This window comes from Corvus hawaiiensis, chromosome 3, assembly GCF_020740725.1.
Source record: "Corvus hawaiiensis isolate bCorHaw1 chromosome 3, bCorHaw1.pri.cur, whole genome shotgun sequence".
Classification (NCBI taxonomy): Eukaryota; Metazoa; Chordata; class Aves; order Passeriformes; family Corvidae; genus Corvus; species Corvus hawaiiensis.
Window position 1 is genome coordinate 65,127,517 of NC_063215.1, and position 26,154 is coordinate 65,153,670.

Consider the following 26,154-nt stretch of genomic DNA (forward strand, 5'->3'; position numbering starts at 1 on the left):
AGACATAAAAAAAAGTTCTGTCCCAGTTCTGTTTTCCAGGCATGCTTGCTAGGAAGTTATGTGACACACTAGCAGGGAATATTTCATAGGGCCCAAGGTTTTACCTATGCAGATATGCGATATGGTGGAATGAGCAGTGGAATAATTTTTCCACATGGAAATGTCTTACTGGCTGCCAATTTTTATTTTTTGTACCATTCCTTAGCCTCACTTTTTCATCACTTGATGGCTTAGAAATTTTGTATTGTTCACTTTGGTGATAGACATTTTATTACCAAATATTTCCATTTCTAGAAAAAAAGCAGGATTATTACAAGGGGAAAATTGAAAATGCAGCACTTCATTTTCCATCTGCAGTAGCCTTTGAGGGTCGGGCATCCTATCACAGCTGGCCCAGCAGTCAAAATTGAAAATACCACTTTCAGTTATCGTGCAGTTTGCTGCTCTTTTCAGAGTAGAAGCAAAATGCACCAAGACAGGTAACTGTACCATCACTGCAAGACTACAAAGTTTCATTTCAGACATATAGTAATCATAAAAGAATATATATGAAATTAAAACCACACTCATTCCCAACTAGAAGCCTTTCTAGACTTTCTACCTGTCATATGAATAAGTTTCCCTTTTACTGATCAATAGTGTGAGTTATGGCCCGTGCCCTCTACTCTCAACATTGTAGATGCTACATCAGAACCTAGTCCTGTTTCTTGGCCACTCTTTTGTCTTATTTTGTAAACATTTCTGAGTGAATTCTCCATACTTTGGAATGTCATGTCAAACTCTTATTTGGGTGTATAAATGACAATATCAGATAATGATCCTTGTCACACAGATGGCTTCAATTTTATTTCAATTTCAAAAGGCGGTTTCATAGAAGTCTTCTACTTAGGTTTTAGAAAAATTATGCTGTTTTTCCTCTTATGCTTTTCTTTGTTGACTTTTTGTATAGATTTTGAAAACAATACAGGAAGTGTAAGATAAAAAATATTAAACAAGAAATAAAAAAGAAAAATTCTGAAAGGATTAGTTGATATACGTGATAATTTATATGAAAACATGTGATTTATGTCATTTAACATTTATCCATATTATATATAAAAATGTTCCTTGAAAGAAAATTTGAAATTTCTGGGGGGTTTTTTGGTTTTTTTATTTCACAAATATAGACATGTCACTTCTGGGCTGTAAGATAGAGAATCCGCTATTGATTGTGCAGGACTCTAGGGGAATAAGATATTTGGTGCAAGGTTTTTAAATTCATCCTAGTCCAGCTGCTAATCTACTAAAGCAGTGTTTCATTTGTCCTACTCATCTCTAGATTGAAACTTCTATTTTGGGTTCACAAGTAGTAGAGCATTACATTATTCTAACATTAGAGACAGCAATTTCAGGAGACCTATTTTTCAACTGATGTTTCACTTCACACCTTTGTAGAATTAGGCTTATAGGTTCTCTTAATTTTATGAAGCTATGGGATCCACCAGGATCAGCTGCCAAACCAGAGGCAACACAAATTATCAGAGCTTTTAGTGCAAGCAATAACCCAACAGATGAAAATGTACCGATTTCCAGAGTAAATGGTGCCTACAGACAATATAGACTATCAGCTAGTAGGCTGGATTTCAACTGGTCTCCAGATTGTGCTGGTATACCATTCTGAGAGATGAGTATCAACCCTGACCTTTCCAAAGGGACAGTAATGTTCTGGGGATCCGTGATAAATAAGGATAAACTCAATAGTGTGAAGACACCATTTGAGAATTAATTAGGCTGCTAGCCTTGAGAAACCAAGTGATCAGTTCACTGAACTGTCCTGTCTGAGGTCTCAGCAGTATTTGAATAAACTGAACACCCTTGTTTTAGCAAAGAAGTTAGCAAGCTGTAGTCTGCAGAGTCCACAGCTACTTAACCACAGGAGAGGATTTTAGAGGGATTCAAAACAACCCTATCTTCTCCTTGGTCTTGTGTTTGGAGAGTGTATAGAGTAAGGGTTGTGGGGCACTAGCCCTGAAGTGAATGGGACTCTGTAAATTCCATACAAAGTGATTGACTAACTCAGGGTTTAAAAATTTTGAAAAGTTGAAAGCTGTCATCTATTTCTTTTTACATTAAGTGCACCAATGAATAAAATTATTTGAAAACAATATAAAAAATCACACTGGAGGACAACAAAAAGAAAAATTAAGGAAAATGTTGGTTTCTAAAGAAGTATTTTACTTCCAATTGCATATTTTAAGTATTAAGTGAAAACAAATGAACCCAAAGAACCAGCAATTCCTCATTAGAAATCCCTTCCCGTCTCAATTACTCAGTTCCTCAGTCCTCACCATATTTTCCTTTCTCTGGTCCTCGTAATTTTTTTCTCACCACAAAAAAGGTCTTAATTCTCCAAGGAAAAGCAGAAATTCACACAGGAAAAATTTGTCCTTATATTAAAAATAAACTTTATTTTCTAAGATCTACTTCAGATGTACTTTCAGACATATAGCATGAACAAGATGCCTCAAGAAGGGCATCTTGTTTCCTCCCGTTTTTTGGCTACCTTCGAAAGGCAGCTTTCTCCATACAGGTGGCTTAAAGCCTTCAACATATTGCGTCTGTTATCTTTGATATGCTTAGCACAGACTCCTGTGGAGACATTTTCTTAATTATGAGTCAGAGAAGCTCTTGGAATCCCAACTGTCTCTTTTACTTTATCTAATCTGATGGGCTCATTTGTCCTAAATACTTCATTTTGCAACCCTCAGAGTCTTCCTCTAGCAGCATACTATAACATGTGTCACTCTTTCCCTACTAATATCCAATTAGGCAGTCATCCATCTTTTGCTATTGCCTTCTCTAATCAGAAAGTCATATGCAGAGATGGAAAAGATCTATTTTATCCATCTCTTGTCAATGTAGATTTATTCCCCATAGTATATTTTCTAGCGTTATGTTTATTTAACTTAGATTATTACAGATTTTTCAAAATAAAGTTCAAGCCAAATTATATGAACAGCTTGGATTACACCATTTGGGAGTTATATGGTCAGTAACCAATGCCAAGAGAATCAATAGACAGGAAACGACATTTAAATGTGAGCAGCGAAATAAATGTGCCTTTTACTCTACAACCAATACAATTCCAAGAACTAAATATTAGTTAAATAGATTCTAGTGGAACCCTATTAGTTCTTTAGGAAAATTGGATCTATCTAATCCTGGCAAGGAAGCAAGAGGCAAAACAGAGATGGTCATCAAAGGCCAGATGTTTTACATTATCTATAAATTTGCACCACTAAATATTTGGCTCTTTTTATAAAAGCATCAATAACAGTGTGAAATAACTGACCTTTTCAACAAAAAGAGCCCAGCCTTGTCCAGGGGAAGTACATACACCCATCCTCGACCCACTCAGTGGGTGTGACCAAATCCAGAAGCCTGTGCAGTGCCTGGGCAGTCAGTGGAGGCTCCCAGTAATGCCAGTGAGTCCTGGCAACCCTATTAGTTATTGTTATATTGTCACATCACAGGGATTTGGGATGAGAACACCAAACTTACTTCATGTATGTCACTGAGCAGTTGTCAGACAGCAATATTAAGTTATTCCTGGATCACAGTGACAGCTCTTCATGCTTTCCTGAGGTCTCTAGGCCTGTGTTCCCCAGTTATTTCTGCTCTATCTCCTCTCACTTTGAGTGCACAAAGCACGTATCACTGTAGGCAAGCAAATAACAGAAGCAGCTGGAATCCAGGTAAAATGATCTCTTATCAGAGAACACAAACAGTTTTGTCAATACTGTCTCTTTTGGTGTAAAGGGGGTCACAAAAGTGAGAAGAATTGCTGTCCAGAGAAACGAAAAAGACTATAGGGAGAAACAAATAAACAGATCAAGGGTGATGACACAGACATGTCTTCAGCTTTCTAAACACCCTAACACAAAGATGTGACTACACCAAAACACAGTCACTGGATGAAGTGTAAACATGACATAGGTGGATTTATAGGAATTCTGCCTCTAAATTAACATGCAAGTTTATGACATTTCCACTTAGCCTTGTCTGTAGAAATAAAAGCCCAAATTAAATAATAAAAATTGATATACTAGAAGTTTAATTAAAAAGTCATAGTCATGCCAACAATTTCTACTTACCTTTTTTATAGAAGCAATGAAATAAATATGACATAAAGCCCTTAAAGAGAAACTTCATTCTCTGCTGATGAACATCATCAGCTTTACACATTGTCTTCATTTATAATAAGGTCAAGTTACAGTAAAGAGATGAAGAAAATGTCTTACAAAAGGGAATAGGCTAAACCAACAACCTGTGTGTAAGAAATAGTCACTCTTATAATCCTCAATCTCAGTGAGCACATCTACATTAGTAAACTAAATAACTCAAGAGAATGTACACAAGAACTTGGATTCTATTGTCTAAATAGCTAACACTGACACTGGTATGGTTTTGATGCAGGAAAAATTTTCAGTCTGTGATTTCCCTCACATAATCTGGAAACACTGGAATAAGTAGCCCGGATGGTGAGGGCACCATCCCAGCAAACATTCAAGGTCAGGCTGAATAGGGCTTTGAAAAACCTGGTCTAGTTGAAGATGACCCTGCTCATGGCAGGGGGCTAGACTAGAAGACCTTTAAATGTCCCTTCCAACCCAAACTGTTCTCTGTTTCTATAAGTCTATGATTCTTTATCAGTTTTCAGGCACAACTCAGGTATCATTAAGGACTCAGAAGAGGTAGGCATCCTTTTGGGGGACTAGAACAGCAGTCTAGTGGCTGTGGGCTGTTCTTTCCAAGGTGGCTTCAGATAACAGTCCCAGACATATTTCATTTGCTGTCCCAGATTTGGCACATGGAAGCACAGTCCGCCCCAGAAAAGCGGAAAGGAAGTTAAAATCCCTGCTCTTTGCTTTCCCTGTGTCTGCATTAAGAAATGATGTGCTTAGCAGACATGCTGGTGCACAGGTACTAGTATTGCAGTTTTCCCATGCACACTGACCTCATAGTGAGTGGCTGTGTGAAGAAAAGATGCACTGTATGGAGGATAGGCATCACTGTTCATACCCCACTCTTTTGCTTGCTGCCACTGGGGACTGTTTTTGCTGTGAACTGTGAGATACTGTTAGGATTTTCAAGGGATTACAAAAATTTGGGGGTGAATTGTTCTTGTTACAGTCAATAATTCAGTCTTTCTTCACCCTGTCTTCAGTGATAGCTTCTCCCTCTCTATCAGATTTGAGGCTGCTAGTATGATTTTGTCTCTGGTGAAGAGATAGCACATTTAGCTGTCAGGAACTTGAATACCATGATAGCAGAGAAAAATGAGAATGTTAGGATGACAGATAATAAATAGAAAGTGATGGGTGCTGAGGGCATTCACTGACCATGTGTATATGGCAGAATGGTCATTCTGGGCTCAGGAAATAAGAAATCTGAATTATGATGCATAGCTAGGATGACTTACTGACTTCAGACAGGGAAGGCTACATTTTTAATATTGCATGTTAAGTTTGCCATATGCCGCACTAAAATCAGAACTACTTTGAAGCATAAGAACTCAGAAAGTTTTATCTTTGGGGTGCGCAAAAGTATGAGTTACCATGGTTAATTTTTAAGCTGCACAAGCTATTTCTTCTGTCTTATGTAAAGCCATTAACAGAGTCCTGCAAAACAGTACCCTTTTAATCCTCTTGTGAATGGGGAATTATTTAACAGGCTGGCCATATTTTAATACCACTACTTAGTACTCAGATTTTCCTTTGCCTCTAAGTACCTTTATCATCAAGGAAGTCTCACAGAAATTGATGTGGATTGTCAAAAGTCAGGGGTGGCATCTGCAGTGAATGCAAACAGGGTGGGAGTAGAGTTGCAATGCCACCAGTGAATATCAGCATCCTCTGAGCTACTCTTGCCCACAAAGCTGCAAAAAAGGCTCTCAAACTGCAATATGAAGGACCTAGAAGCTCTAGTACCTACAATCTTGGAGCAGATACAGCCTGCTTTCAAAATGCATTATTTCTTAGACTGAAGCAATTCAAGACATCCACTACAAGTCTGGATCTCAACATTTCAAGTGTCCTTGATGCTATTACTGAAGGTTGTGACCACCTGTTAAATTAGAGGCAAATTTAAAAATTAGGAGTGAATGAGACACAGAAGGCATACTTGTTAACTTTTAGCAGTTAGCTACAAAGGTAGTTGCAAACTCACATGATGGTGTGAGATCACAGATGACAGCACTAAGAGTATATTTACTGCCCTCTTTAGTGGGGTTTTGGCTTTGATGTTAAGTGATTGATAAGATAGTGTATGGCTCCTTGAAAAAAATGTCCTTCTGGGAAGAATTAAAAAGTATTCTGTGAAGTAAAGCTGTGTTAACTTTTGAAAAGTTAATATATAGGACATTGCAAAACAAGCAACAATAACGCCTCAAAAGAAAACCATTTAAATTGTTATGTTAAAATGCCTCCTGCTGACTGACACATCTGTAAGTATTATACCTGTGGCTTCTTTTTTTTTTCTTTTTTTTCTGAGGCTGAATGGAAGAGTTTTCATATTATGCTGCACCTGAAACTAAGTTGGAGATAGCAAAGGAGCTGTGCGCTGTTATCCGTATTGCGTACTGGCTTCTGGGATACAATTCGTTGCATCCTTTTTTTTTCCTACGTGATCCTTTTTGCCATCTGCTTTTTTTGGCACAGGAGCAACATGCTGTCTTGAAGCAATTTCTTATATTTCTTTTGGTCTCTTTCATTCATTCCCTCCTATGTATTGAGGGTCACAGGCTCATAACACTTTGGGGCATTTGACAGACACCTCCCTCTTTCTTCTTTTATTCTTCTTCTGACATAAAATTGGTCTTTCATTCATTGTATAGAGGATGCCTCTTACAGATATCCCAAATGAGGCCAATGGTGAAAATAGGTTAAGAAAGATATTTTTAGAAATTTATCAAATACAAGAAGATCAGTGAGGAACTTTCTTAAATTTTCTGTCAAAATCTTTCCAGAAACAATGAACTGAAAGAAATATCATGGTAGTTTTTCTAATAGTAATTTAGAGTCAGCAGGGTGACTTCAGAGGTAATTTTCTCAAATTCAGACAATGATGGAAGTCTGTGGGGTATCCCAAGAATTAAGTGTAAAGTGAACAGTATGCAAATAAGAAAGAAATTTGCAAAGGCTGTTCTGGTACAGACAGATCTTAGCTGATGTGTCTTTCACGTAGGAGTTAAAGGCTCGAAGAAAGCTGCCAACCGACATTGCTAAAGACCTAGAAATGCTACTCTTTGAGCTGCTGGAGAGGGTCATGAAAAGATGTCCTATAAATCTAGAGAAAAATGGCAGTCTACAGAAAACTCTTTCACATGGATGCAGATGGTCCGGTGCAGGCTCTGCCCACATTCCCAGACAGCCAGCTGTACTCCACTTGTATTTCAGAAGATGTATTTACCAGGATTGAGGAGTTTTTGCTCAACACCTCCTACCTCTAGTCTCCATTGATGTGGGGCATTAACACCAGGGCAGGTTTCTATCCCTGCCTCTCAAAGCAGAGGTGTGTCTGTGCACTGCTACACAGAAGAGTCCTCAGGAATAAACAGGCTTGGTTTAAACTGCTTGAACATATTTTCAAGGTTTTCAAGGTTGTGCTGGGAAACAAAAAGATTCTTATGCCAAGAAAAATCTGAAATTCTGCAAACGGGGATGGATGGCCAGGCTGGTCTCATTTTGTGAGCTGATTCAAAGCTTCACCCTCTGAGCCAGAAACAAACTACCTCTCTGTCCACCTCAGAATTAAGAAACAGCATGTAAATAATTTTGTTTGGTTTCTATGGCATGTAAAGTTAGGGCATTTTGTATTGGATATTTACATTTTACATTTATTTTACAATTTCATCCATAAGAACCCTGCAGTCCAAATAACTGATTACTGGATAGCTTGCATGGATAATTTTAAATTGTCTATGTATTTTACTGGAATGCTTAGGCATGATTTTCAATACTATATTGGTTTATATTGCTAGAAATTCTAACTGTTTGCACAGCCAAAATCATGCATTTGGGAACAATTGGGGATTGCTAATAATATTATCTTCTTTTTTTCCTTTTTTGATTTTGATTGCCACGCAACCTGTACTTGTAAATTGGCAAGATCCAAAGGAGCTTTTATTTGGTCCCTACTGTCAAGAACTGGGAAAGGGAAAAAGGGAAGATATAGTCATGAAAATAACAATTTTATTTGAAGAACCACCATGCTTTAATCCGATACCTAAGGTGAGTTATTGCCTTATGCAGGCCCAACTTATCTGAATCTTGGAGAGCATCTGGCATCTGCAGTATCTGTGATCCATGTCCAATACTGTTCCATGGTCTAGGTGCATTTCAGACCTTCCTTGCCTCAGGCCATGCAAGATGGCTATTGTCACAAGGTTCTCATGCACATCCTAGCACAGATGGCACACAGTCCTCCACAACAGCAGCAAATATGAGACAGTCTCAGATATTTGTTTTCCTTTTCAGTGTGCTGGTATTGTCCTTCTCTGTATCCTTTCCTTTTCCTAGTCCTGTACTTTTTCGTCAGTACTCCAAGCTGCTTTTACTCCCAAAGATTAAAGTGCACTTAGCTCATGTATTTTTTACCCAGCCGAAGTGCAATAAAAACAGAGCTACATGCAAAACACATGCAAAACCAAATTCATATCTTCTACTCGCAACAAAGATAAAGGTGAATTCAATGAGATGGGACAAGAGGAGCTCTTACAAAGAGAAGCTCTTAACAATTCTGTTCTAAAGAAAAATTTGAAAGTCTAAAAATAATTTCTATTATTGGGGGGGGGGGGAAACTACTGATATTGGCACACAATTTTTAACTTTAAATAAACTCAGTAGCTATATCTAATAGGATGGCCTGTAAAACATACATAAAATATTCCTCTTTGCCCAGGAGTAGCTGGACTGATGAGGGAATTCACCTTCTATTCCAGGAACATTTCCCCTTTACAGGTCTCATCCCACCGCTCTATGTTCTTTCAGATACTGCTGCTCAAACATGATTACGGTTTCCATGCTGTGTTTTCTGTCAGCAAGAGTTAGGGCAGCTTGCAGCTATCAAGGAATCACTGAAACAGGAAGGATGTTTTGTTTACCACAGACCCCTCATGACTTATAGCCATCACTAGCATTATGGGGTTTGGAGAACTGTTTTAGTCTGGCAATGGCTTTGATGAACAAATCTCAAATCTAGGTATGACAGCATTTGAAATGGCAAAATTTAGTGGTAGATCAGGTTGTAAGCAGTCAAGCAGTCAGATGTTGACAGGACTTGAATGCTCAGATGGCTACACAACTTCTGTGAAAGAACAAACTAGTTTCAGAAATAATTTTCTCAAAGTCTGAAAAATTAGACCAGTAAAAAGTAACTTGAGGAGACAGTAACTTGATGGGATGTCTCCCACTGTTTCAGCAGGTGATGCAGGACTCAGCCCTACTTTGTTTAAATGGGTCACTCTCATAATGACATGCCTCTAGTGACAGAGGAAAGATTTAATCAATGCTAATGTATGTTTTAAAAGAGAAACACAAAAAGACATTAAAACTAGGAATTAAGACAGATTGGTTTTAAAACAATTTAAAAATTTATGGTTTGGGGAATGAGGAAGGGTTTCTGGCTATTTGAGCTTTGGAATGGTACAAGCTGGGACTTACCTCTTCACACCCTAATTGCTGGCAATAGGCTGGTTGATATACTAATAAACACTTATATTTATACCTTATTTTGATTTTATAGCTATCATAGTTTTATGTATCTGTGATATGTTAGTGACCAGGACTCTTCCAGTCATATAACTTACCCTAAAGGCTTTTCTTCATAATAGGTCTATAAAAGAAACCTTATAGATTTTATGGTATTGCTGTAATTCAAATGTTTGATGGTTTAGTAAGGATGTTCTAAAAGAAATAAATTACTCAACAAGTTTATCTACACAGAACTGTTATCACTAGACTCACACCAGCATTTCTTTAAATCTCATGAGGGAATTCATCTCACAGACTATTAGTAGTGTTTGCCCTATAGCACATGCAGTTACCTCTCTATAGGTTGCATGGTTTTCTTGTCATTTCCCCCGAGTGTCAGAAAACTGTCAAAAGCAAACATTTCACAGACATAGAAACTTACAGATCTCTGTTCTGCTGAATTTATCAGATGCTGTTTCTTACACATCTAGCACCTTTCTAAACTTCATGGGCTTGCTCAGAAGTGTAGAAAAAGAAGAAATGCTCTCATGGCTGTGTGGCTAGCTACAAATGCTGCAATTGCATCTAGTCCAGCCAACCCCAGATACCATAGGGAATGCTGCAATGTTCAGGAATAAAGTCACAATACCTGTAACCCATTAATTTTAATTCATTCCAGTATCCCTAAGTCAATCAGAAAATTCTGAGGGAGAAACTGCAAAACTGATTAACAGAAAATATGAAAAGGACAGTGACAGTAGGAAGGGGAGTATAGATATATGGATTGTTTTTCAGTTCCTTTTTTCAGTTATTTCTGTAGAAGTTATAATCCCCTTTACCTTCTGCTCTTGCTATGGGTTGAATTATTTAGAATCACATCAGATTTTCCTTGTTTGCCTTTCAATGCCATATACTTCCCTTTCTTGATTCAATCTATGATGATTCATTGTTTTCAAACAAACCCCATACTTTAGATATCACTCTACCTATTTGAGAAGGCTTGAAAATAAACCTTCAATATTCTCATGAAGTCTGAAGCAAAGGGGAATCAGAGTCTGGACAGGTGGGGGCTGCAGGGACAGGGTGGGGAGGGGTGGAGTGCTGGGAAGTGGTAAAGGCCGCGTAAGGAAAGGACACATATTCTGGGAGTCAGAGAAATGCAAAAGGAAGAGAAGGCTTTCCAGGAGAAATGGAGCTGTATTATCCCTCACCCATTTACCAATAACATAACTAATAAAATATGGGGGATCTTCTTTTAGCAGATGACCAAGGTTATATACACAAAAAATATGAAAGCTTATGATTGCTACACAGAAAGTTCAAACCCTTCTTTCTGTGTTTTACTGTGCTGCTCTTTGAAGAGATAATGCCCATCTCCCCTTCTCTTACCTACTCTGTGGCCTTGCAAGCAGATCTTGCTCTGCAGCAACTGTGTCTCCACTGACATGGATGCAGCTGGTTGGTAAGCGGGAAGATCTGTATGGATCTCTTTGCAGCGGTGAAGCTTACATGCCTTATCTGCTATAGCAGAATAAAGGAAAAGGATGCAGTTGTGCAAGAAATACAGCTGGCATGGGACTCTGAACATATGAATTCATCTCCCACCTTTTGCAAAAGGCTTTTGCAGTCCTTTTGTAATGCAGCAACAAACTCATTCTCTCAATTCTTGGCATGAAAATGAAATCATCAGCTTCTTTTTTATTGTCTCTTTTATCCAATTTATTTGGGGGGTAATCTGGGTCAGCAAGGATGGGTTCCTACTTTTGAGCTAGTTATCTTCGCTCTTTTTAGTCAGGAGGGAGAGACAGACCTTCTAACAAGCAATTCTTCTTACCTTAAATGACATACCTAAACTAGGTTATGCCATTAATACCCAAAAGCACCCATTTTTGTATGTTACTATTAAGGTAATCTAAGGTGACTAACCTGATAGTAGACAACTGTACAATATATATCTGTGCTTGATTGTTCACAGTCAGTTACAGATTTATCACATTAATCCCACTCCCCCTGTATTTATCTGTGGCTAAGGTGAACCAACTAGAAAACAGACCTCAAAACTTGACAGCAATTTTTTCCCAAACAGACATTTACAAAATAGGAGTAAATGATCTCTCCTGAGTATTTCAAATGTCTGACTATATCTTCTAGACTTTATTTGAAAAAAAGGTTATATGTAGGGCTTTTATTCAGTCAGTGTTATGTCCCAAGAGCTCTAGACACTGTTTTGCTTCCATAGAAGTGCAGAATCAGAGGACTGCAGCATAATTGAGGCCTCTAGTCAAACTTTCTGCTCAAAACAATGTCAGCTATAAGGTTAGACCATGCTGCTGAATCATGAATGACAAAGACCAAGAATATTTAATGAAATTCCTACATCCTTCTTTACATTTCATAGAAAATAGTCTGTTATTTTAAAAACAGACTATCTTAAGGGATTTACACGTTAGGAATTCACAGTCTTTATTTTATGAATCTTGGAAAATATAAGACCAAGTTTTACTTCTACAGTCTTGAAAAATTGGTTGGTTGGGTTATTTTTTTTTTCCATTTCAGTTCTTATTGGAGTCCTAGGACTCCATTACCTGAGATTATGAGAGAATCCCATTACTGTGTAAGACTGAGGTAAGAGCACTGAAAATGCTGCTTCATCAAGTATACCACTACAGTTATGTCTGACCAGATGGAGCCATTTCAAGAAAATTATTTTTAATTGGTCAAGTTTTCCTTGGGCATTTTTGCATATCTTATACATGCTTCATACTCAGCTATGTTTATTCTTTCACAAAACCTCTGGTGATGCAGGCAGCATTATTAACCACACATATAAAACTAAAATGGACAAATACTTCCATTATATAATAATGGAAATAAGCAACTTCTCCACAGGCATGGATAGGAAAAATACTCTGAGCAAATCTTCAATATATTTCCATTCTTTCTCAACTGAAATTTCCTTCCTCTTCCTCTTCTCATTCCTCCAGTCCTTCCTCTATGCCTGTAGTTTGGGTGTCTTTCAAAAAGACATAAGCAGGAGGCAACACTGACATGTGGAGGACCCCTCTGGGAGAACCCTCTCTAAGCCCTCTAGGGCCAGATAGCTCCCAAGTGTTGCAGGAAATTGGATGGGGCTGTGACATTGGTCACTAAATGCTGTAAATGGCAAAGACGCCACGTCTGACTTCAAGTTCCTGAGTCACAAACCACACTATGGCAGAGATAACCATGGGGCAAATATCACTGCGCGCTTCCCCTTGTTGAAGTGTCCCCCTAAAAGCTGCCAGAAGATGGGAGTCTGGGCTCAGCTGGTCTTTGATCTGATATCCCTTTTGTGCTTCTACCTCCAAGCTTGCCCTTCAGATACATCTTAATGTCCTTCCTTCTGCCCTGTCTTTTTTTGGAAGCCTGGCTTATTATTGCATGGCAGCTCTAAGTAATCAAAATGAGGGACAATATGTGGCAAAAAACTCCCTCTGGGAATTCAGCTGGAGTTTAACATCAGTATAATACTTTATCTTAAAAGACTCCTTAACTTGAACATTACAGATCATCCTCTTCACAACTCCCCCTCACAGAGGGATTACAGTTTGATGGCTATGAGATTGCTATGTATATTGACACAGTTTTTAGAAAAACCTGTTGTCTACTGCTTCATCTAATAAAGACAAGAGATTCTACAACTCTTCACATCAAAAGATACAGCCTGACATTTCTTATGAGTCATGAGTCAACAAATTATGTACATTTCTTCCCCTTAAGCATGTAATTTGATCTCCAAGCATGAGCAACAGTTTTTGTATTTCAATCAGTAAACAATTCGTCTTTAAAAACATTCCAACTAATGTTTATTTGTACAATCTGTCCTTCAGCAGAGCCTTAGTCTGATGAAGTAAAAGATGTAACTCTAATAGGAAAGTGTCTAAAAACTGACAAAACATTTCATTTGATCATGTGTGATGAGTGCACTAAGGAAGTATGTAGTATGAAAAGCTGATCCAGCATTTCATTGAAATCCCTGTGTCTTAAACATTGTTTCTTTCTGAACTAACCATCGCTCTCACTGCAGTATAAATTTTCTTTTTAAATTACAGGGATCAGATTTCCAACAAAAAACATGAGTAATGCATCATCTGAATGAAAGAAAAATGAAATATTTTTCTTCAGTCTTAAGATTAAAGTGATTACTGTGGATACCTCTTTCCCTTGGGAAGAGTGAAATGAGGTCCTTTATTTCATTAGAGATGTCAAACATGAAATCAATATCAGTGCTGAGACCTTGACTGGTGGCCAGGGTGGGTGGGCACTGCTAAAGTAAGAGAACAAGATGTTCTTCCTTGATTAGAACAATTTTGTTGCAATGAAGCAGGCTACAAAAATTAGATAAAAAAAAAAAAAACAAAGAAAAACCCAAAACCTGGAAGGTCAAAATGTAACTGGAAACTTGACTGCAGTTTTACAATCTCAAAGGTAACAACTAGAATGACAGCTTTGCACATCCATTTTTCAGACAAGAAAAAACAAGAGGTTCTTGCTCACCCTTCCAGTGGACTTACACCATCTATTGTACAACATTCAAGATTATCATTATAACACAGATACTTAAACTGATGTGATAAATATTTTTTTTAATTCACAGAGCTACACATCACTTTGCAGAGTTCAGCCAAACCAAAGAAATATGCTATTGCAGTGCATTTTAGGCACTCTGCAGCAAACAATACCTAACGATTGCACTGGTCAGCAAGGAATCCCAAAGCAAACTATTTCGAAGCACCATGTTCTCCTGCAGATCTAGATCCATGAGTATAAATCATTGTAAATCCCTGGGATTTTATAAAGGTTAAAAAAAGAGAAGTGCTCCCATCTCCATCTTCTACACCGTGAAAATACATTTTTGCAAACAGAGCTGGTTTTTTCTCCCAGTTCATGGTCATTTCCTTTTACTGAATAAAAGTTCTTGTGCAAACATGACAGGAATGCTTATTTTAGCAGTTTGAGTTTTGGGGGTTTTTAATTTTATCTCTGGGCTTATGACTTTGTATATTATTATGGCAGCTATTCCCTGTGACAGAACAGTGGTAGATTTAGCGCATCTGTATCTTTTTCTGGATGTCCACAGTACAGTACATTACCAATGCCCTTATATATCATAGCTGCTTTAATGCCACAGTCTTACAGACAAATCACTAGTATGACCACAGACCTTATGGATACAGCTGTGCCATTTTGACAAGTCCCTAAATCATCAACTAGATTCTGATACACCGTGACAAATAATCCATCCCCTAAAAATCCCTTTATCCTCAATTGGACAACTTGTGAAAAAAAACCAATACCCAGGCCCCAAATTTATTGGTCAGCTACCTTACTTTTTTTCATGGTCTGGCCCATCTTTATGTCTCTTATCTCTAATACTGATATTTTTTGCTTTTAATGTGATCTTTCTCCCATTGTCATGACACCTCAAAATAATGATGTTTTCCAACTGACCACTAAGGATAGGTTTTCAGGACTTTATAATTCCTTGGGTCAAGCTGCTCTTTGAGGACCTCTATGAACCCTTAAGCCAACCACAGGAGCTGGAAGAAAATTTCTTCTGTCAGATGAGAAAGACAAACCAAGGTTTTTACAGCCTGTAGCAAGAAGGGTGCTAATCTGCCTCAGACCTTTAATGATTCTTTGAAAACAGAAATAATATTTATATAGAGAAAGTTTACAACAGAGACTAATCAAGTGGAAAGGAATGTAGCTCCAATACACAGTAACTCCATAAATAAGTGATCAAGGAAGAAGAGATACTTTGCCTTTCATCTCTATATTGCTGTTTCAAATCCAGACTCAGTGTCTAAAATGTTAACTTGAGCCTATGACATCTATTCTGTGGTCAATGCGAAGTGAATTCTTGGTCTCTGGCCATTTTCTAATGGACAGGTGGCAACTACCCAAGAAAAGATGACAACCACAATTGGCACCCCAGTGCAGAGTCATAGCAGTAGGACAAGGACTGAACTGGTCCAAAGACAAAGTGATCTCCTCACCCCTTCCAGACAGTTCAGCTAAAGCAGGCCTGAAACAAACAAGCAAAGCACTGGGGGAGAAGATTTTATTATGATTGCTCTGCCATCTTTTTTCTTTGTGAATAAAAGAGGAGACTTATTTTTCCAAGGCTGTCAATCTCATACCTTTCACAATTTGAGAAAAAGGGAGAAATATTGCTCTGTCCCCCCTTACCAGGTCTCCCTGCTGTGACAGTGAGTGTTGCCAGTCATATGCTTGAGCTCTAGATCAAAACCAGGTGGCAGAGCAAACTGTATTTAAACTTTGACCCTCAGTTCCACTCTGCCACACAGTTTTTGTTTGGAAAAAGAAAAAATAAAAAAGATTTGGTTTTTCTAGCAGCAAATGCTTTTTACTTGCCAAAGATCTCATTAAATAGGTATTCTACCCCAATCTCAGATATTTCTGTAGTGTGACCCTCCTCCCAGAGCACCAATTGTAAAAGGCATTTGAGAATCCATTTTTATTCCAGATTCCAATATTACATTTTCTTTCCTCTTCCCTTTTAGAGCAACAACTGAAAAAAAATCATAACAAGGAAAAAGAAATTGATAAATCTGTCTAACTAGTGTAAGGAAACAAAATGACTGCTGTGCAGTGTCACAGCTGGTAATGCCTCAGATTTGACTGAAACAGCATTGAAAAATAGCCAAACAGGAATCTTTCATGTCTGACTTCATAGGTCACCCACCCCATGCTATGTGCTCTTTCTGTGAATCTCTCAGCTAAGTACTTCCAGCTAAAGTAGTTCAAATACACAGAATGAGAAAAATCAACAAAGAACAAGACACAATGAGCAGTCTAGAAATACCACTTAGCTAGTGCGTTGTATATGGGCAGCAATGGATTAGTAGCAACATGGCAAGCAACCCATTCCAATTTGAGAGTTTTTCTTACGACCAGAGTATATTTCAGGTTTATCATTCTAGATTCAAATGTGTATATACATGGTCAGAGTATAGTTGGTGTTCATTTGAGTTTAAAAAAATCTCCAGACTCTGCACTTCCAGCAAAATGTGACTTTAAAGTAGCTTAATAGCAACTGGAGGCCATGAATAAGCACAAGACATTGGAAGAGATATTCAATGAAAGGAACCATCTCAAGAATTTATTCTAGAATGTATAACACAGAGGCATGGAAACTGGAAAAGGCTGCCTATCTTCCTCCACTAAAATAACAACAGCTTGTCAAATGGTAACAGTTTTGGATATCATATTTCCATTAATGAATAAATAAATAAATAAATAAACTAGACATATCTATTGAACCTAGAATTAACCTAGTGAAATGGAGTAAGAAAGAACATTTTCCTACATTCTGCATGTGTTTGCATGCTTATATACTGTCAAAAAAAAATGCAAAAACTACACAGCAAGAATAATCAACCCCACAAAAGCTTTCCAATAGTTGGTACTTTAAAGGTTTTCTTCATTGACTGAGGATTCATTTTTTTTTAAAAGCACATGACAATGGAAAATTATTTCAAGTTGTCTAAGATTTTCAGAAAAAAACCCAAAGGCTATAATTTTAGATTAATTTTTCACTGTCTAATCAGTTACATTCTTGATATATTTCTAATATTTTGTATTTACCTGATTACTGTCATATTTATTGTTGAGGAAAGCACAGTAAATTTCCAGCCTATAACTTTACAGCAAGGATCAAGAAAAGATAATGGTGTAAGAAGTCCCCAGGCTGGATTCTTGTTTACACTGCAAACCTAAATAACTCCTGGACTTCAGGGAACTTACTTACCCATGACAATAGTGCAAAAACTATCAGAATTTAGGCCACCAATTCCATTTGTTACAGTTGAGAGGCTGACCCAAGCACATGGGATTTAAAACTGTCACTTCAGTAAAGCAATGAAGAGCTCAGAAAAAGTTCCTTCATATTGGTGGGGGTTTTTTTGGTTTTTTTTAATGAACTTAGATTAACTTTGTTCAAAACCCCTTGATCAATGCTGGTTTACTGTGGACTGGTTTACCTTAGTTGTTTTTCCATGTTCAATTACATGCTCTTCAGCCTCTGGCTCATTTGTACAGGACAAGTACAACATTCTCAGGTAAAAATGTTTCTTAATAATTTTTTGCTCAGGAGCTTATACAGAAATCATTCATTCTCTGCTTTCCCTCTCATAGGTTGTAATTTTTTTTTTTAGCCAGGTTTTCAAAGGAATGATGTTTGCTTGATCACAGCTGTCTGTTGGCTGACCACCTAAAAACTTTTTCAATTTATCAAATTTAAAAGAGAGGTTGGAATCTCCAAGATAAGTTATTAAGAGAATTGTGAGGAAAAATCAGAAACGTGGTGCGTGAAACTCCAGAATTACTGCCCCCACTTGAAGACAAGCAGACAGACCCACATAGCAGCAGGGAGTGAGCTGGCCTGGCAGCACCTGGTTACCCACCACAAATACTGTTTCTCAGGGGAGTACTACAGGTAAAACAAGAGTAATTGTGAAGTTTGCAGTCTGTACTTAAAGAATGAAGGCACAAATTCAAAGAAACTGGGTTTCATTAGTTACTCTCTTCCTCTTTAGGAACAATACATTTTATGGTTTCAAATCTTTGTAAACATATGTTGCCCAGAACCATACCCTTCTGTCACACTTGAGAAATCAAAACTGTTCTCCTGGATTTTATGAGCAATCTTCTGTTTACAGCACCAGCATTCCAACTCTACTTCTGTACAATTTCTGTAAATAACCTAATCATAAAAGAACTTTTCCTTATTAAAAAGTGAGTATTTCAGTGGGTTTTTGTTCATGCTATTGGCCTATTTTACAAACACAGCTCAGGTAATCGTAATCCTACTTTTCAGTTTCCACATCAGCACTGATTTGCAACTGAGATCACTATTTTTCAAAAGCAAAGATCAGATATTCTCAAAACATTCTAGGCTGTATTTGAGAGTCCTTATCTCCAAAGATCTGAGTGAAGTATTTGTATTACAAAGGAAAAGATATAAGGCCTTCCTTTTTATTGAGACATCTCTAGAATTCATTTTTATTTCAAGTATCTGGTGATACACTGGAAGACACAACACTGGTTGTGTGCCACAGCTCCAGGTATGAGTCTCTTTGCTTCCTCTCACAGATATTGCCTTCTTTTAGAAATTTTCAAGTAATTTTCCAGTCCTTCTCTGTCTTGAGCCTTGGATACTCAAATAAACTCAGGATAGCAGTTGATTATCTTAGGTGAGTCTACGGATTTGTGGTGAAACCGGCCCCTAAAGACCTTTTTCTTCTCTTCTTGGTAACTTTACTTCTGTTGGTGTTGTCCCTATATTTGACCTATATAACTTTCTAGATGAAGAATTAAAATTCACATATCTCAGCCACTCTAAGTTAATATATAGATTATAAAACTCTCAAGCAATAACCATAAATTGTTACCAAACATTTCAATTTTATTAAACCAGATCAGAAATTACATGATGTGCCATTTGGCAATGTTGAAAATCTTTACTGTAACTCAAGTGCAGTTGTCAACTATGCAATTTCTGATACATGAAGCGGTTTCACATTATGGGAATAAATCCATTTCATCCACTCCTCTCTCTGAAATCGCACACACAAGCGAAAAAATTTTTATGGCTCAACTTAGTTATGTTCTTTACCCGTCTATACTACTGAAAATCTAAGAATGGATTTAGAAGGGACAGTATATTTTTGTTATGCAGAAATGTGAGAATGTTGCCACTTATTAAGGGCTGGAACTTTGCATTTCAGAATATAGAAGATGTAGGAATTAGTATTATCCTTATGGCTCACCATATGTGAGTTTTCTGTTATATCTATCTATATCTAAATATATCATATCAGCAATATATTGCTCTTGTTTTGAGTTACAGCTACACACAAGAACATCTGTCATATTGACAATGTTGTTACAAAGACTTTAAAGATGATAAAGATCCAGACCAAAACAGACTTATTTTGAAGATAGCTAGAGAGAGAATACGAAGAAACATGACATTAATTACAAAGATTAGTATGCTTCATGATTTTCCTCTTTGCTTTTGGGCAAAGATTCAGGAAACTGATATTGGTGTCATGATACTCCTGATAGCACAGTGTAACTGGCAGTGCCAGTTTTGAGACTGAACTTTTTAAATAAAAGTTTAGTGAAAGACCTGCCTGCTCTCTAGAGAATAGCCAATAGATCACTAGTTTGGAATTCAAGCTGGGACTGGGAAGATTCTGTTCTCCACATCCACACATATTTCTACTGGGAAGATTCTGTTCTCCACATCCACACATTTCTACATCACCTACATCAGGAATACCCTGAGCAGTGAAGGTGCCTTATCAAGAGGATGCCTTCAAGAACTTCACGAGAAGTTCTTTGAGAGAACACGATCTAGCAACCCACACGGTGTGCATCTGGCTTGGATTCCAGTCTGTGGGGCTAAGTTTGTATGACTCCCTGAATTACTCACCAACCCAGAGGAGAGTAGTCTGCATGATCACTTTAAAGTAACATTTGTAACACCATTTACTACGATAAGCATATATCTGTTATATATGTATATATATGTAAACTAGTGCTTTAGACAAATTAGGAAATTTGACACATGCTTGAAGAACACCAAAACAATCTTTACATTGTCTCATTTAGGAATATATTTATATTATGGGAAATGCTCCTTATTTGACTTTCCATTATATGTTTTAGAAATTTTGTCATTCATAGGCTCACTAATACATTAGTGGAAGCTTATTGTTAAATGTGTTTCATCTTTTCATATTAATTCAGTATTGTATCATTTGTATTCTCTTTGGTGTACACTCCTTTTGATCTGCATCTTATCACATTAATGATTTTATTACAAACAACATTGTATTATGAGACTTCAATATTCTGCTGGCATATTTAAATGCTAATAATTCAAAGTTGATCAAAACACATGCATATGACAAAAAGAAGGTCAATAAAGGAGCAGTCATAGTACAGGGTTGGCAAAGCAATTAGAAAAATATAAAACTCATTAATGACCATCATACCGGATACTTTTAGAAATGAATAATGACATGAGAATCTAGAAGCAGATAGTTAATCAACTATTAGTGCATAATTTGTGACTAAACATATTTCCAACCACAAATTATGAAATAGCTAGGGAAACTGACACCATTTTGCCCTCATATTCCTTATGTTCATTCACCTATACCCCCTATACCATCTCTGTTCTTTTTATTCACAGGGTGCACGTATTAGTTTTGCTCTATGAGGATATGTTGTCCATAGTTTCAAGCCTGTTCCTTATCTTCACATACTTCCCTTCTTGCACACCTTTTCATTTCAAACAGCCTCAGTTCTGGGTGTCTACAGTAAACGTGCAAAGTCCAGGAAGCTGAGGTGAATCTGAAGCTAGGCAAAAAGAACTTTCATCCCTACTGTGTGCAGTTATGGCATAATTAGTTTTAGAGATGAGATTATACTGGTCACCTTATAATATCTCCATGATAATCTACTTTTTTTCCTCTTGTATCCGATAACTGCAAGACAAAGAGATCATGCTTCAGTTGGGACTGTTCAGGTGTGGGCAGCTGAAGATTCTGAAAGACTATTTTATCCTGAGACTGAGCTTTTAAATTCTACTTTAATTTATTTCTTTAAAAGCAGTCTCTATACAGATATTCAGGTACAGGTTTTGTAGAGTAGTCAACAATGCAGCATTAACCATTGTTCAAATTACATTGCACACAAGCGTGCTCTGGGGCTTTGGTAAGTAAATAATTGAAGAAATAGAAATAATACAATTTCTTAAGAGAATTAAAAGAGAGCTACAATATTTCCAGGGTCCAAACAGAAATAAACGTTTCTGTTGGAAAACAAAATGGGTATTTTAGTTGTTAGATTCCCATCTGCTCAGTCCAGAATTTTCTTCTCAAAGAGATGGGGCAGTGTTTAGAGGTAAAGCAAAGCTGCTCTTGCTAATGTCACAGAACAGTATTTTAAGAAGTTAGTGCTACTCTGGCTAATGTCTGCTCAAGCCTCAACCTAGCTGTCCCACACAAAACCTTTACCAGTTTTCACTGGGTCTCATTTTAAATACCTCTTGCACTCACTAGGTTTTTTGAAGAAAGAATATTTGCCATCAGGCCTCTGGACGTGCAAGCTATTTTGTGCAGCTTGGCCTTTCCGTCTCCATGAAGCCTTTCTGAGGCCATCAGCAACTGTCTCTGGTGTCAGAGCCTGCCTTCACACAGCACCTTACAAGATCAGAACCATGGTCACACAGGAAGTAAGTAAAAAAAGAAGAGTGAAAAAATGAAATAATCCACAGATGTAAAATCACTACTAGGTAGATGGATCCTCAGAAGCAGAGGCACTATCAGCTCTGGTGTGCACTTTCCTATAGTTCTAATTAAGTTTCACCCTTGGAACTTGGCACTGACTGTAAATGTTCCATACTTTGTGTCACACATTCCATGATACAAACGAAAACTTAACTGCTCTTCTTGAGCCTGTTCCTGAACCATTGCCCTCAGTCCAACACAATATTATAAATAATTAGAGCTAATTCACAGGTAGAAACTAATCTTCCACTTTGCAGCCACTTTCTCTACTCAAGTCAATAGAATACAAAATACAAATTTCACCCTTGTCACCCATTTACATCCATCCAAAGGCATCCATCGGATACAAGGTTCTTGACACCATGTCAGGTTCATTCATCATAAACCTCCATCTGTCTTTCATCTTTCATTTGGTTTCAGAAGGTCAATTTAACATCTGCCGCCCCAAGACATTATGTAATCATTGTATTTTCCAACTAGTATATTTGTAATTTGTTTGGTGGCAACCCGGCTGTTTTGGATAAAGCTTCGTCATCATCATCATAACCCATGCATCATTTCATTAGTCTAAGTTGGTGCTTAATATTTTCCTGTTGCAACCGCTTCAAAGAAAACGAGCAAGCACCCTGTGGCAGCAGGTAAGCAGGGGCTGTACTTAACCTCCTGACTGCTTGGGTGATCAATTTTGTCTCACCAAATATGTTTAGAAGGGTGACTTGAGCCCAAGTAAACATATTTAAGTTTGCTTTAAAGTGCTTTTAGACATACCCTTGTCTTCTTGGACACTCATTCCTACTGTATCCCAGTTTTATCCTATCTCAACCTAATTAGAAGTGTTTGAGTAGAACAAACTACATTACTGTATTTTGCAGTTGTACAGCAGGTCCTACCCATGGGGGACACAATAGAGTCCTCATTTCTGATGGGGTTCTAGGTAGTTTTATTATTTAGATTACCAAAGAAAGAAAAAAAGAAAAAAAAAAGAGGAAGAGGAAGAAAAAAAAGGAGAAAGAGAAAGAGAAAGAGAGAAAGAGAAAGAGAAAGAGAAAGAGAAAGAGAAAGAGAAAGAGAAAGAGAAAGAGAAAGAGAAAGAGGCAAGGCAAGGCAGAAAAAAACAAAACTCAATAAACAAATTGTAAAATCTTCTCTGAGATGCCAGCAATCCAAATCAATCCAGCCCACTGAGATTGCAGGCAGGCAGGATGTGCCAGTCTTTGGCCATTACCAAATATGTTTTATTTTGACAACTCTCTTCCTTTATTCTTATTGCTTATTCAATAACCTCAGTTCTCATTTTAGTTTGAATGCATTTTCAGCTTAGCAGGATACTAAATGTTTCTGCTTGCATATTTTTGTGCCTTTCCAAAGCTTTAACTGATCTCCCATTTTGGGTATCACAGAGTTGCCAAGTTTCTTGCATAGAACAAACATTTTAAAAGTGCCCAATCAGACTTTTGACTGGATTCTAACTACTACTGTTAGACCTGGTCTTGCTTTGGTCCTTATTTGCTCTTTGAAGTTACTAATTTCAGAGCATTTAAAATTCATACAATTAACTTGTTCAAGGAGCTTAAATACTTGGTTATTATTAGGCTTTTCTTCTTTTTTTTTTTTTTAAGCAAACTCATGCAAGAGGTCCAGCCTGGTCTATTTGTATAATCTATTGAGCTGGGTGATCTAGTTATGACATAATGGAAAAGTAGATGAGAGTGATGGGAGCCGTGTGCTTGGCAGTAGTTGTTGCAATCAATATTCTAGTCACGCACAAACTGTCAAAAATTAAGGATGCACAGAACTGTATTATTTTATCATGGGCTGGGTTATTTTCAAAGGAATCCGGGGGACTTACAGGCCCAGTTCTCATTAAATTCTAATGGGAACTGGGAGTCACACTCTATTGAGCTGTCTTGAAAAAAGTCACAGCAGTGGTGAATAATTTTATGAGATCACTCTATCAAAATAAATTCTGTCATGACCTCTACACACAGTTAAACAACTTTTTTTGGCTTAATTCTTCTCTTTTAAAAGGATTAAGAAAACCTAAATAAATTGTATTTAGATTTTTGTGGAATTTCAAATTATGTTTTCCTGGCAATAGCCTGACTTCTTTTTTCCTTTTAGAGATAAATTAGTTTTCATGTCATTCTTTGTCTTTACTGTGCCATAATCCCATGAGAAGGTGATGAAAAATGTAACTGCTGATACATTTGCAGTGGAAAAGAAGATGTGCAGTACATATTTTGAGATTTTCACATTCTACAGGTAGCTCTGGTAAAACAAAGATCTGTGATCAAATTTACTGTTAGATTAAAGAGCAGGGATCAATACTTGTCCAGCATTAGTAAACTTTCATCTCTTATCACCCACCAAGTTTTTTCTTCAAAAATGCATTAATATATTTAGTTTTATGCAAATTTTACCAGAGCCCTGACTACATGCTGAGCTTCTGTATAACTTAAATGGGGAAATAAGAAAAGGAAGTGCAGAAAATTGTCATGAAATGGAGCATTTCCCCTGCCATTTCATCAGTCCTGTGAGTGATTGTCATCAAGGTGGCCTGCCATTCTTCCTCTACATACAGAAGAATTCTTGCCAGCTTCTCATTCTTCTTACCTCATGACTCTATAGGAAAATATTACATAAATTGAAATTTTCGTTCTTGCCAAGCAGTCACTTTCATAGTGATCATGGGCACATATATAAATGGTGTCCTTGGTGGAGGGGAACCTGTCTCTCTTTTTATAAAGTAGGCAAGTTGCTCATTCATCCTAACATGAAGGACCCTGTTCTTGTCTCATCCTTGCAAATATAGAATTCAGAAAACCCACAGGAAGTATTTGCAAATCCAAGTTCACTGATGAGTTCAGAGAGGCTGTTCTTTGCTGAGGCCATGTGTCTCTTGATTTGTCCACCTTATATTACCATACAACCCTTCTGGGGAAAACAAGGTCTGTTTACAGGTTCACTGTCCTGCATCCTCCTTCACATAATGTCGTGGAATGCTCATGTTTGTAAAATAAGTGGCTTGTCTGCAGCCGCGATTTTTCTCCTGTCATTTGCTTTATCTGACATCAGGGTATGTAAAACTGAAAGAAAATAAAATCAATGGGAAGCTGAGGGCCTTAATTACCAGTAAGGGTGGATTAATCACAGTCTCTATTTCCTCTCTCTTTTCCCGTTCTCCAAACATTCAGTGGTGGTACCAGACACAGTAACTAGAAAACTCAGTGCAAGTAAGGCAATTTTCTTTCACAATGAAACCTTTGCTTTTATTTCTCCATAAACACAAGACAAGGTCTATGAAAATGATATTAAAAGATGAGCTGCATCAATTAGAAATAAGAATTTAGACAATCCAAAGAAAAAAACAGAGAAGGACAGATTATTAAAATACTGATATGATTAATAAGGAGGCAGAAAGTGGAATGAGCAGCCTTTTAGCCAAACTAAGTTTTCCTCCACTCCTTTCAATTTTCCACCAGTTTAAAAGCTTTCAGTAAATATGTGAATATATTTATTTATATATAGCTGTGCATATAGGCGTACATACACAGACACATGGACACACACATGTCCTCAGATAATGTGAAACAGCCTTTTTTTTAACACCTTTTTCCTGTGATAACATAACGGCTACTGTTTAGCTAAATACTTGCCTATAATCCTTCACTCAGAATGTGAATTTCTCAGAACACAGTTTTATATCATGTGAATATAGCCAGCAGTTCCAAGAAAATATCTCTGGTACTCCCTCTGCAACTACTCTATCATCTTGTTAGATTTCATTTTTATTATCAATAATAATACCACAATTTTCTTAATTTTATCACAAGGCATTTGTTTTATTATGAATGAATATTTGTGAAGCTTACGATTATGATTGCTTGCAGCAATAAAGGCCATTGAGTTCCAGAGAAAACTCCACAGCAAAAGAATATGTATTTTTAACAACTTTAAAAATTTCCTTTTTTCCCCTCTACTTAGAACATTTTTAAAGGTTACTGGTGCTACTGTTTCTCACACAGTCTTTGAAACTCCAGAGTACCTTCCATCAGCAC